Here is a 13,997-nt window from a genome sequence, read left to right on the forward strand (position 1 = left end):
TTTTTTTGACACAGTCTCTGTCACCCAAGCTGGAGTGCAGTGGCATGATCTCAGCTCACTGCAACCTTTGCCTCCCACGTTCAAGCTATTCTCCTGCCTCAGTCTCCCAAGTAGCTGGGACTACAGGCATGTGCCACCATGCCCTATAATTTTTATTTTGTATTTTCAGCAGAGACAGGTTTCATCATGTTGTTCAGGCTGGTCTTGAACCCCAGATCTCCCAAAGTGCTGGGATTACAGGCGTGAGCCACCGTGCTCAGTCCAGTTTATCTTCCTAGCCATGTATTTCCCTAAACTCACAGAGATATCTGGAATTCAGCTAATTAAATGTGTAAGTAGTGTGCTTGTATTTTTCTGTATTGCTTAACTTATTTTCGTATTTGGCAAATGTTCTTTTTACACAGTAAATAAAAGTCAAAATGATTTCCTAGAAATAATCTAATTTCTTAAACATATTAATCACATAAAGCCTATGTCTGAAAAGTCTAATATTTACATCTCCTATTGGTCTATTTCTATTTTCTGTTTTGCTATCTTGGCTTTTTTTGATCATTGAATCCCGTTAGCTAGTATATTGGGTAATTTTATTGAATTAATTTAATTATTTTACAAAATTTCCATTTTTATTTTAGATTCAGGGAGTGCATGTGCAGGTTTGTTGCAAGGGTATGCTGCATGATGCTGAGGTTTGGGCTTCTACTGATCCCATCGCCCAGACAGTGAACATACTGTATTGGGTGATTTTAGATGAGGCTGCTTTCCAGCTAAGAGCTCAAGCCAGGTCACTAAGAACCTTGCAAATCACTTAAAGTAATTTGGACCTAATTGTCACAGCAATGAAAAGACATTGAAGCACTTTAAGTGGGGAAATATTTTCATATTTACATTTTAGAACAGTGACTCTAGCTAAAGTGTGAGGGAATAAATTAGAAAGTAACAAGATGGGAGACATAGAGACTGATGGGTGAGGTTTGCAGCAATTCAGTAAGAAAGGATAATAATGAAGGGCAGGAGTTATGCTAGTGGAGAGAGATATTTATGAGACAGAATCCATAGGATGACTCCCATGTCCCTGTTTTTGAAAACTGAGTGCCGAGAAATTGGTGCTATTTACTAAACTAGATAAAATTGGGGTGGTTCAAATTCAGGAGAAAGAAAAAGAGTTCCTTATGGACTTGTGGAATTTGACACGTTTGTGAGATGTGCTAGTGGAGGTGGTTTAGACACTCAGGAGAAAAGTCTGGATAGATCAAAAGATGTGGATGTTGCCAGCACATAGCTGAGTGCAGTGTGATGCATCGGCATAGATGGAAGTGCACAGGGAGAATATGTGGGGTGGGAACAAGCATCTTGGGCAGAAGCCATTGGAATACAATCAACCAAGAGGCCGGTAGACTTCTCTTTAGAAGCCTGAAATGGAGACTGGGATAGAGTAACCAAAGAAGCCTGAAATCTAGGAAACAATGACGTCACAAAGCCCAGGGTAGAGATTGTTGTGAAGGGAACATGGTCACCAGTATTAAAATGCCACTAAAAAAGCACTGAAAAAAAAGTCATTGTTGACCCCACTGAGGAGCATTTCAATGGAGTAGCTGTGGGAGAAAGCACATCACAGTAAGCTGAGGAGAGGATGGGGGTGAGGAGATAGAACACAGGTACTTCAGGGAAAACAAGTGGCTCTCATGAAAAGGAGAAAGATTGATAGAAGGTATGTGACATTAGAAAAGGTTTATGTTTTTAAGATAAAGAAGATTTGACTATAATGAAATGCCAATAAGAAAAACAGGCTGAGCATGGTGCCTCATGTCTGTAATCCCAGCATTTTGGGAAGCAGAGGCGGGTGGATGACCTGAGGTCAGGATTTCGAGACCAGCCTGACCAACATGGCAAAACCCCGTCTCTACGAAAAATAGAGAAATTAGCTGGGTGTGGTGGCAGGCGCCTGTAGTCCCAGTTACTCTGGAGGGGGAGACAGGAAAACTGCTCGAGCCCAGGAGGCAGAGGTTTCAATGAGCCGAGATCACACCATAGCACTCCAGTCTGGGTGACAGAGTGAGATTCCATCTCAAAAAAGAAAAAAAGAAAAATTACCTGAGTGGGAGAGGTTGACAATACAAGAGAGAATAGATCTAATAAATAGAGATTTCTCCAAGAAAAACAGAGGAAATGAGATCCAGAGCTCAGGGGCAACATCCACATTGGGCTCTTTGAGGCAAAGGAGATTTTTTTAAAAATTATTCTAACAGAAAGGAAAAAAGAGATAATATTTTGGGGGTACAGATCAGAAGCTAATTTTAGGCAACACAATGAGGGTGGCTTCTATTTTCACTGTGAATTAGAGAGGCTTGGACATCTGCTACAGGGAGCTCAAGAGACAATGGACATTTAAGAAATATGGTAGAACTGCCATATAGCATGAAAGATCCGGCTGACATCAAATACCATAAAGTTCTAAAGTTGTCCAATTCTGCAGAGTGATATTTACTTTTCTTAGCAGTTCCCAGAAAATTGGAGCAAGTGTGGAGGAAGGGGGCAGTGAGATTCATCATGAAAAAAAGATTCTATTTGTTGGATCCCTTTGCAAACAACAGAATGAGGACATGGAAAATACTGGCAAGTATGATGGACAACAAAGAAAGACGTGAAGATAAAAGGGAATGAATAGATAGGAGGAATGAAGAAAATCTGAGATAAAGATTCCAGTTCACTGCCCTGGACCCGTAGTTGAGAACAACAAATTTTCTAGTTTGGGTGACTGCTATTATAAATATTTTTAAATTATACATAAGCAACCGGTTTGCTTGGAACAGTCTTTGTTTATGCCTTTCGTTATCATGATTAGTAAGCCATTCCCTTTGACTCTTAAAAGTGTTCTGGTTTGACTAATATATTTTATTTTCTTTATATATAAAGAGAGATGACACGAACTAGGCTTGGTCAAAGGAAAATAATGAGTTCAATTCTGGAAATGTTAAGTTCATGAAGCTATGGGAAATTCAGATTGAAACGTCAAGTAAACTGAACATACATACAGACACAACTAAATTTATCCATAAAACATAAATTCAGACAGTACTGAATAAATTATAATTTAGTGATTGACTCAAGAATGATATACTAATTTGCAGACAGACTCAGAAAACATTTGCATTACATATTTGAAATTATTTTCTCTGTATTAAATTATACAGCAATTTGGATAACGTGAAAATATTAATCATGTGAGGATGAGGAATCATATTAACATTGGCCAAATGGTCAAGCTGGACTTTTACATTGGGTAATACCTAAAAGTGTCACAAGGTGGCAGCACAACCACAACATAACATGAAATTAACAAGGGTCAATATCCTTTCAGATATTCTGCAGTTAGAATTTATACCTGTTGTACATTATATATATATTTTTCTGAGTGTGTGGTCCTTAATTTAAAAATGATTATTTTGTTTTATCGTTATCGCTGCCTTGAAAATGGAGCATATAAAAAGTTTAATTTTCTAATATGTACGTTATTTTAAAATATTTTAGCTAGAATAAAAAACATGATCATGAATATACATTGATGGCATTCTCAGGATAATTACTAGCACATAGGGTATATAATGTCATAGTTATAAATGCTCTGTAAGTTTGCATCTTGATTAATATATTTTAGTTCAACAATTTTATTTAGATCTTTTAAATATGTCTATCTCACTAGTAAAATAAAATCTGTAACTTTTTTCACTGACCTATAGAAGGAGAGTGTTCAGAAATTTAATGAAAAAATTTTTGTTTGTCATATTCTAGTTATAGTAACTTCAAGTAGGGGATAGGGTTGCCAGGTTTAGTTAAAAAAAATACAGACTATCCAGTTAAAATTGAACTTTAGAGAAACAAGAATTTTTTTGGTATAAGTATGTCCCATGAAATATTGGGGACATACTTAAACTAAAGTTATTCAATTATTGAATTATTTTTTGTATTTTATCTAGCATTCCTATTAAGGGGAGGGAGGAGAATTTGGAAAAAAAAAAAAAAAAAAAAGGAAGTTGCCAGGAAGTCCAGAGAAATCCAGGATTATGTACTACAAATTCGACCAATGATTTAGAAGTCTTCAGAATCAAGGAACTAGAAAAAGAATTATAAATAGACTTGAATTAGTCTGCATTCTGTGGTAAACTCATTTATATGGTAAACTAAACAACATGGGCTATGGTTAATCAAGTACTCTGGTGAATTACCATCTACACCACACATTGATTACTGATTTTTAAACAACAAAATGCAACAACATATATTTAAAGTTAGTTCAGTATTGGACAAAATGCAATAAACAGCTGTAATCTAGACATTTTGGGGTCTTACCCAGGGTTATCATTATGAAAATCTGTCATTAGAGCATCAAGGCACGGAAATACCATTTTAATTTCCTTTAATTCAACAAACATGTCTGGCACCTTCTATATGCAGAGGACTGACTAGGACTGTGAGATGTAAGGATTAATGAACATTGCTGTTATCCAACTCAGTGGACATTTATAGTTAATAAAATAAAAAGTTAAATTCATGCACAAATAATGTCAAAACTCATTCTTACTAATTTTTCCCTGGGTTTCAGTTCTTGGTTAACTGCTTCTCCCTTAGTATATCCCTGGGATGACCGATCCCCTCTTCTCTTCCAGATGATTTTCAACTACCATTTTAATGTCAGAATCTTCCAAATCTCCATTTCCAGCCATGACTTCTCCCCTGTACTTAAGAAATGTACATTCCACTCCTATGAGTTTTTGGCTTTCCTGTTGTCACTTCTTCCTAAATTAGACTAATCATTTCTCCCAGAAACTTCTATTCTTCCTATATTCCTAATCTTAGTCAATTTCATCCTTCCTCATGTAATCATCCATCCTTAAAACTGTCCCACTATCTCAGACTTCTCGTCCACATCCAGTCAATGCACCCTCATTCAATCATGCCTACACTGTTTCAATGATCTCTAAATGGGTTTCCCACCTCTAGTCTTGCTTTCCTTAAATTTAGAGATTTACTGAAATTAACAATTAATTTTATTTACATGATTAATTTTACACTGTAGTGATTATCATTTACATCTTAAAAGAGTTTATAAATTTAACAACATTGATGGGCAAGAAAAGACATAAGGAAACAAAAACAGAGGTGGGGAATGGCTTGGGTTTGGAGGTATTCAGGCATCTGAAATACAGGCACTTGGGATAGAAAGTCAGGACACCCCTGAAGCCCCATGTTCAGCACTGTGCTGGACACCAACAGCGGCAACAGGATGTCAGGCATTTGTATCTCCAAGCCAGGTGAATAATGTAGGCTAATGACCCCTCTCCCCTAGGCTGCTGGAAAGACAGGGAAGGAAATCACCTGTGTAAATCAGGGTAATCAGTCCTAGAAATTTAATAAGCTGTAAGCACATCCTTACGTTGTAAGACCAGAACAGTATCTTACAACAGCAGCAAACGATGGTAGCATAATCTAATGGGGTAAAAAAAAAAAAAAAAAAAAAAACTTACATGAATTAATGAAATACTTAATAAAATATGGCTATGAGTATGCTGTATGCTAATTAAATATAAACTTATGTTTATGGGAGATATTTAAACAAATGACTCTGATTCATGTCACTTTTATAAAGCCAAAGCAGATTTTCACTATTTTCTTTTTTTTGTAGTTAGTTTTCCAGAAGCTAAGATCAGCATCAATGCTGAAATGTCTCTGAAAACAATTTTACTGTACTTAGGTACCTGAGCAAATATTTTTAAAAGATGTTGGCTTTGACCCGTATTTTCAACATGATGACTGATTCTTTTGCTTCTCCTATGCATATATCTTTTTCATCTCCACGACTTTGAGGAATTCTTGTACCAAGTATGTGGATTCTCACTGCTCCCTCCCATGAAACCTGGATATGTGGGGTGGCATATGTGGGGTGGCATAAGTTCTCGAAACTGTAGAACTTAAGACGTTATGGATGCACTACCTGTCCAGGGGCCACAGTTGAAGCACAGTCATGAAGGGCTGAGGGGATCTAGAGCAGAGGTTAAGGCAGAGTGAACAGGAATGTTAAAACAGGATGGATGTTGGAAGCCCCTTGGGGCAAAGGGAAGAGGGGAGGTGGAAGAACAGGTTGGTCAGGCTCAGCTAAAAGGAGCCAGTAGTTAACATGGTCCTTCAAATTTCTGGAAACAGCAAGGAGTGGGAATAACTGAAAGGCTGAAGACCTTGGGAGATTGAATCAGGCTTAATTACATCCTTTGGTGTAAGGATGGAAAGGCTCCCAGATGTTTTAAATTCTTTTTACGGAAAACAAAACATTTACTTTAAAGAAATAAAGGACTTAAAATGTAAATGCATGAGTGAAACTCATTCACACTTAAGTGTAATGCATGCGTGAACTTCATTCACAATTAAGTGTAATCAAGAAATCAATAAACCAGAGAACTATCGGATCCTCTAGGATGCACGGGTAGAGAGCAGGAGTCTCTTTATGAGACAGAGGGGTTAGAATGCCTGGGTAAACGCAAAGAAAGGGAGCCAGGAAATTAGGAAGGCAAATTTCACCTACTTGGCAAATTTTACTAGTGATTCATGATGTGTATCCATCTGTCTCCTCCACTGGTTTGTGAGCTCCTTAAGCCAATTACTATACAACACCTAGCATGGTGCCTGCCTGGTGCAAATGGTAAGCACCACATCATTCTTGCTTAATCTGAATTTTAGTTTCAAACTGGTGGACAACAATTCTGTGCAAATGTATTTTTGCGTTTCCTGTCCATCCAAGCAGACATATTATTGGAACCTTAGGCCTCCTGGGGTTCTGGGGTGTCAGAGCTGCCTTTCCAGGCCCATCTGTGTCCACACAACCAAGAAACAAAGCTCTTATCCACTCAGCTCAGCGTTCGCACACAAGGGAAAATAATTTTTAAAAATGCATGCTCAAAATTTTCTTAATACCAAAACTATGAGGCGAGAACTTTTTGGTTATTTTTGTTACTCAAAGTACGCTTCAGGACCTTGTAACATTTCAGGTTTATGACATCAGTTTTGACTTTCTGATTATTTTAGAATGGACTTTCACAGTGTAAAGCGAGGGGGAGCAGATGGCACTAGCACAGTGCCTGGTAAACAGCCAGTGCTCAATACATTTTTGTTGAATAAACAAATGAACAAATGAATGATCAAATGAGACAATCCCCCAAATTCAAAATAACAGAGTAAAAAAGAAAAAAAATTCACAGAGTATGAATGAAGACAAAACCAAGGATTATCCATAAGACTTGGTGAAAAGCTTAGGGAAATCCAGACTTACCATAAACATAATTTGAATATTATTTAATTTAATTTAATATTATAGTAATTGGAATTTAGTAAGCAATAGAGTAAATTGTGTTCTTTTTGGATGTTAGCTTGGGCAGAAGGGAAAATTTCTGTTGTCTTGAACAGATGGAGAACCAGCCCTTTAACTTTAGTAAGTTTTCCAAGATATTTTCACTCTGAATTTTTCTTTTTGTTTTGTAAATAGTCTCCTGGCCTTATAGCAATACCCTGATCTCAGGTGTCACCCCTGTTAAGCTATAAAACAATCAATGGATTCTCAAAATAGTCAGCAACATTTGATACTTAAATTCTGGCTATCTCTGAGACACATAGCTAAAAACTCTTAATACCAGCTATCCCCTTCCATGTCTCTATCAGTGGGAGGAATTATTATGTGGAGCAAGGGCAAAATAACTATAAGCATCAGACCATTTCAGAGAGCTTGGCTGGTTTTCTCTTGTAAAGTTTGTTCTTGTCTAGTATCCTTAAGTCTTCCAAAATCATTAAAACTTCTTGTAACATGATAGAAGACTTTAGAAGAAGGCCCGGCATGATGGCTCATGCCTGTAATCCCAGTACTGTGGGAGGCTGAGGCTGGTAGATCACCTGAGGTCAGGAGTTCGAGACCAACCTGGCCAACATGGCGAAACCCTGTCCCTACTAAAAATACAAAATTAGCCAGGCATGGTAACACATGCTTGTAATCTCAGATACTCGAGAGGCTGAGGCAGGAGAATAGCTTGAACCTGGGGAGTGGTGGTTGCAGTGAGCCAAGATCACGTCATTGTACTCCCGCCTGGGTAACAGAGTGAGACTTCATCTGAAGGAAAAAAAGAAAAAAAACTAGAAAAGTCGTTGATTAAACTTCTACTTTAAGGACTTTTTTTGTTGTTGTTGTTGTTGAGACGGAGTCTCGCTTTATCGCCCAGGCTAGAGCGCAGTGGCCGGATCTCAGCTCACTGCAAGCTCCGCCTGACCGCTTTACGCCATTCTCCTGCCTCAGCCTCCGGAGTAGCTGGGACTACAGGCGCCCGCCACCTCGCCCGGCAAGTTTTTTTGTATTTTTTAGTAGAGACGGGGTTTCACCGTGTTAGCCAGGATGGTCTCGATTTCCTGACCTCGTAATCCGCCTGTCTCGGCCTCCCAAAGTGCTGGGATTACAGGCTTGAGCCACCGCGCCCGGCCTTTTAAGGACTTCTTTTAGGCAGTCTCTCGCTAACTCTCTCACTAGAATGAGTGTGCAATTCATTCTAAATCACAAGGATGATCCAATGAAATTATTAACAGAAAGTGTTTTTTTTTTTTTTCTGATAAGTAATGATCTATTGGAAATAAAGCTTAAAATAATCTGCTTTATTTTATATGATTGATGGTGCTAATTCCAAACAGTACCTCCAATCAACACAGGTTACAATTTTGTAATATTAATGAAAAACAACTTAATGGGCAGGTCTCCTTCTTTCACTGTGTGGGTTTCCCTGCCATACAAAAACCAAACGCTTCTAAAAAGGAAACTTCCATTCCACAACAGCAGCCCTAAATTTATTTGTGGATTACACCTGAAAAACTTCCCAAGTAACAAATTCATCATTTTTCTCTACTGAGGCATTTTACCTTCCTATATGAATTTCACAAGTTGTCTTGATTAATGCTGACTGTCCTGAGAACTGTTGCAATGGTCACATATCTTGCAAAGAGCTAATTGGAGTAATAATTCATATATCTTTTAAAGAAAAGATTTTTAAAGCTCCCAGTGCAATACTCAAGTGGATGAATCTTCTATGGTATCCTAATGCTTCCTTCAAGTGGTGGTTTTGCAAGTAATTGTTTTTGTCTAAGATTTTTTTTCTATTAGATCAACTTAATGGAAGCCAGGTTCCTGCTTCAAAACTCCATGGGAACAACAAGTATAGATGAAGTTGTTTTACATGCTAAGTATTAGTGTTTGAGAGCAGTATTTTATAAAATAGACCTCATTACTCAAAAACAACTTGTACTACTATCCTTTTCAATTTAATAAAATAATCAAAGAATATGAAACACAATGTGCAACTGTGTGGTAACCTTTTAAGCTAGTGGTTGTTTACACAACTAAATTCAGTAACACTAAACCTTACAGAAGGAACAGTGATTTAAGATGGTCAAACACGCTTTCCATCATTCCTTGAACAATTCCATGACCTGTCTGTCTAAAACAAATCCTGTATTAGAAGTGAGTTGCGGTTATGAAGCTATATCCTTGTGGAGGCAGAAAGTTAATGGTAAAGTATCCAATAAAGAGTAAAGTGATCTTAAATACAACCACTAGGGATTTCATAAACTGTTGAGTTGTACCTTAATTTTTAACTTATCTAAACATCACTTGCTTTATTTTCTACCCTGAGCACCTATCCCAATGTCCCGCGTGTAGTTAATGTTCAACAAACGTCAACCAAAGGAGTCAAGAGTATTTTAAGAAGCCGGTGAGAAAGCCTTATTTGACTTATCCACTAGGTGGCACACAGGGACCATACTTCACACAGTTAACTGCCACACACCCTCGCATTCATAGTGTAAATAAAGAGATGCATTATTAATTTATATCACCTCATCCTCTCTACTCCTAATAATTGTTTAACCAGCTGTTTCCTCTAATCCTCCTTAAACACTATTGATTAAAATCCTAAGTATATTCAGGTTTCCATCCTTTCCTACTTCTCCCAACAGCATTTTGTTACCTTTAAATGACAGTCTGAGTACACTTAAATGACATAGCCTAAGTACTATGGTTACTAATCATGGCTGCAGGATGTCAGAAAATTAATCTGAAGCATTGTCAAAGTTATTTTCAAATTTGCCTTGTATTTTGTCAGAATTTTAACTGGTGAGATACCATTATCTTAAAAATGCACTCTGAAAAATAAAATGTGCATGGGGCAAAAGGAAGTGAAAAAGAAAACTAGTATTTTCTAAGGAAGGGAGTCATTTTCTGAGTATAACTCTTGTTCATCTTTACAGAGATGAAGTGCATTGCTACCTTAAGATTCAAAAGACTTCTTCAACTGTTCAGAAAATACCAATATTCCACACCCAAGATGCTAAAAGGTAGGGTTGTTTAGTAGACCGTTTACTCATAAAGTATCTTTCTGCGTACTCTGAATGTATTTATCCTGGATGTGTTACTTGCTCCCAAAGGAAGGAAAAGGAAGTGAAACCACTAGGGATATAATGAATTGATTCTTCTCTGTGAAAGTCTCTTCAGTACTTCTAAATTACAGTGTCAGTCATTCCTCTGAGAGACAGGGCCTTGCTGAAAATAAATGGCTTATTTTATAAATAAGAACATAATGTTTCCCTACTTTCTTGTTTCTCATAGAAAACCCAGGCCCATCAGGCATTCCTGTTGAGAATACTGGCCTCTGGGTACATTCCTCCTGAAGACCAGTGGTCTGTAGAGGTTGTTGGTTATCTCTTGTTCATTTAATTAGCCTTAAGCAAAATTACCTCTTATCTAGTTCTGTTTTTAAGCTGTTTCCAATTTAGTGGAAGAGGTCATCAACAAAAATATAAATTCATATCTTAGCTGAAACAATTAAATTTTTTAAAATGAGCAGTATAAAAGTGACTAAAGACTAAAGCTAATCTCTGAAGAGTCCTTTGGTATACATTGTATTTTACTGAATGGAAGGAAAACTTTCATTTTTGTAAGTAAATGGAATTTGGTAACTGATGTAAGAATTATGAATCATATTACATTAAAAATTCTCCAACGATAACTACTATGATATACTTTTGATAGAACAATATTCCCATTCCATTAAAATACTGAAATGACTGAAATGTGTATAAAATCTCTGCAAATTTAGTACACAGAAATAATCACATAGAAATAGTTACCAGAAACTATATTTGTAATGAATAAATATTACATTCATTTAGAAATTAATCCAGAGCCTTAATTTCTTAAGAACTATTAACTTCCAAGAAGCCAGCCAGTATGTTTGATTTTATGACATCACACTGGAACATGTACAGGAACACTTTCCACCCTAAAAATTCCCAAATGTACTGGCCACTGTGTGTATTTTTCCAGTGATAAATGAAAATAAAGCAACTTATTCTCAAATTAATAAGCCATCTTATTTTGAACACAATAGTCACATTCAATGGAAGAAAACTACTTAATCGAAGCCCAAACAAGTTTAGGTTTGTTTTGGTGGTGAACAGTCTCAACATAGAAATAATTTCTTGAAGCAACTTTTAAAAGTAAATCTTAACTATGACTATAAATTCTCTTCAGTGCATTCAAATTATGCATCAACATCATTGTATATATTCTATGATGTTAATTTCATAATTAGCTGGAGAAGCCTGGGCCAAAAACAGCAACATTTCTAAGATTATTAATCTAACAGGTATTACCTATGCCTTAAAGTAACTTTCTTTTTCACGTAACCCTATATATTCTCTAACACAAAATTCATAAGCCTGGCTGGACATTCCCATTCCTCACTTTCCCTTCAGCCTATACTATCTTTTTTTTCATCTCAGGTGCTGTAAAAATGGTTGTTAAAATACAGATAGAAAAGTCACCACTTGGACACCATGACCCTACCAGATTTGCAGTAGCACTAGCAGAACCAGGATACTAGAGTTAATTCTTTCTCCAATTCTAAACTGAGCCTGTTTATTGTAGTGAAATATTTTATCCGACAATATGAAACTTTTTAAAAAGTTGAGGTGTCATATTAAATTCAAATGAAAACTAAATTCAAAAGAAAAGAATAAAATTTGTATAATGTATATATACATTACGTGTGTATTGCCCTTTGAAATCTTAAAGGCACAAAGGTATAACCAAAAGGGGGAAAAATTTTGCAAGTTTTACCTTGTCCTGAAATCCAGGAGTTCGGATGCTCTCAAGCTCTGCTTAAGTTGGAAGCTGGAGATCATGTGAAGCTAGCGCTCTTTCTCCTCACCTTAAGTTTGTCTCTGGGCGAGTGTGAGTGTGTGTGTGTGTGTGAGAGTGTGTGTGTGCAGAATGTCTCTTTGTGGCGCTGGATGGCAGAGGTCCTGATCCGGGGAAGAAGGAGGCACTTTCTCACCAAGAGCAGAAGAAAAGCAAAGCGTCACCAGGAAAGTTCTCCTCCCAGATCCCCTAATTACAGCCTAACGTGCACTTCATGCAAACTTCAGGGAGGCAGGGAGGGGCAGCTCTGTGCCCAGACCTTGTAAAGCAGCAGCCTCTTAGATGACTTTCCCCTCTGCTCAGATCTCGAGTATCTCGCTCTGGGGTTCAGGAAAGCCGGCCGCTACAACCACACAAGCCCCCACCACACCACACCTCCCAAACCCTCACCCTCACCACTCCTAGGTCTGTCCAGAGGGGGTGGGACATGGGGTCTGTGGAATGATCTGCGGGGCAGCGATGTGAGCACACTCCTCAGGACAGTCAGTTTGCGCTTTGTTTTATTAGCCTCTGCTTAAAAGAAAAATCCAAGGGTCGGAGAGGTCCTCTCTTTCCCGCCTTCCCCTCCCCAAAGGAGATCAAAGATAACAGACAATGATGATAACGGCACATAAAACTTCCTAAACTGGAGATGGCCTTCCACCCAAATCAGCAGAAGCATATTTTCTGGTTTACTGGACTCAGTATTGATGTGGAGTTTAAATTTCTCTTAACAAACAGCTGCTATTGTATCCTTGGATGACAGAGCTCAAAGAACCTGGATGTATTTATAGAATGAGGAATGCGAGGGAGAGACGGGATGGGTGGGGTTGGGTTGTGGATCCATACCCAGGATTAGAACCAGATGGGCACAGGGCGCCCGCACGCGCGCGTGCGCGCGCGCGCGCACACACACACACACACACACACACTCCTGAAATAACCACTGGGGAAGATGCTGGGACACGCGGGAAAACGCCTCCTGAACAAATAGACATTTATTTATAACTCCTGGGAGAGTATATAGGTCCATTGATTCCCGCCTTGAGTAACCAAGGGTTTTGGAGAGGAAATGGCTTCATATTTCAATAACAGAGCCACCTTTGATGGAGTCTAGGAAGGGGAAAAAAAGAAACACACCGCAGGAAGCAAACGGCTGTTGGAGCAGCCGGGAGGAGGGAGTGGGGCTGGCCCTGGGACTGAGGACAAGCAAACAAGCCCGAGGGGCCCGCGGCCAGGGTGGAGGCGAGACGCAGGCCATCCCCGAGTTGCAGCGAGCCGGGCCAGGTGGCGCGGGGCGTTGGGGACGTGCGGGGATTCGCGTCCGTGCTCCCAGCTCCAACCGCCGGTTAGGGCGGCGCGGCGCGAGCGGAACTGCGGGCTTCTCAGGGCCGCAGCCGCCGCTCGGGCTGGGGCGCCGGTGGGGGAGAGGGTCCCGTGGGCCGTAGGGAATGGGGGAGTAGTGAGTGGATGAACTAGTGGGGCAGGAGGATGGGCGGGTCCGGGGCGTCCTGGAGGTGCAGGTGGGACGGGAGGACCCGCGAGGCAGCCAAGATGCCGGGGAAGCCGCGGGGACAGGGGCTCTGGTCGGCAGTGCAGGTGGCCGGTGGGCAGATGAGCCAGCGCGCAGGGCGCGGCCGCAGCCAGGATGCTGGCTCCGAATCGCGCGGGTGGCGGCGAGCGGCGCTATTGTCTTAAAGATAAAGTCTAGACCTCGGGGACTGCCTCCTCCTGGACTCTGGAG

At 39.3% G+C, this 13,997-nt stretch overlaps 1 protein-coding gene across 1 annotated transcript in view; it reads right to left on the reverse strand.

Annotated features, from left to right (window-relative positions):
• Nucleotides 1-13,008, reverse strand: part of HAPLN1 (hyaluronan and proteoglycan link protein 1) — an 81,913-nt gene extending 68,905 nt beyond the window's left edge. Inside the window, exon 1 of the mRNA XM_023215073.2 lies at nucleotides 12,194-13,008. The gene's annotated coding sequence lies outside the window, so the exon portion shown is untranslated. The remainder of the gene's footprint in view (nucleotides 1-12,193) is intronic.
• Between the last annotated feature and the right edge of the window lie 989 nt (nucleotides 13,009-13,997).

Source organism: Piliocolobus tephrosceles, chromosome 4, assembly GCF_002776525.5.
Source record: "Piliocolobus tephrosceles isolate RC106 chromosome 4, ASM277652v3, whole genome shotgun sequence".
NCBI classification, from domain to species: Eukaryota; Metazoa; Chordata; class Mammalia; order Primates; family Cercopithecidae; genus Piliocolobus; species Piliocolobus tephrosceles.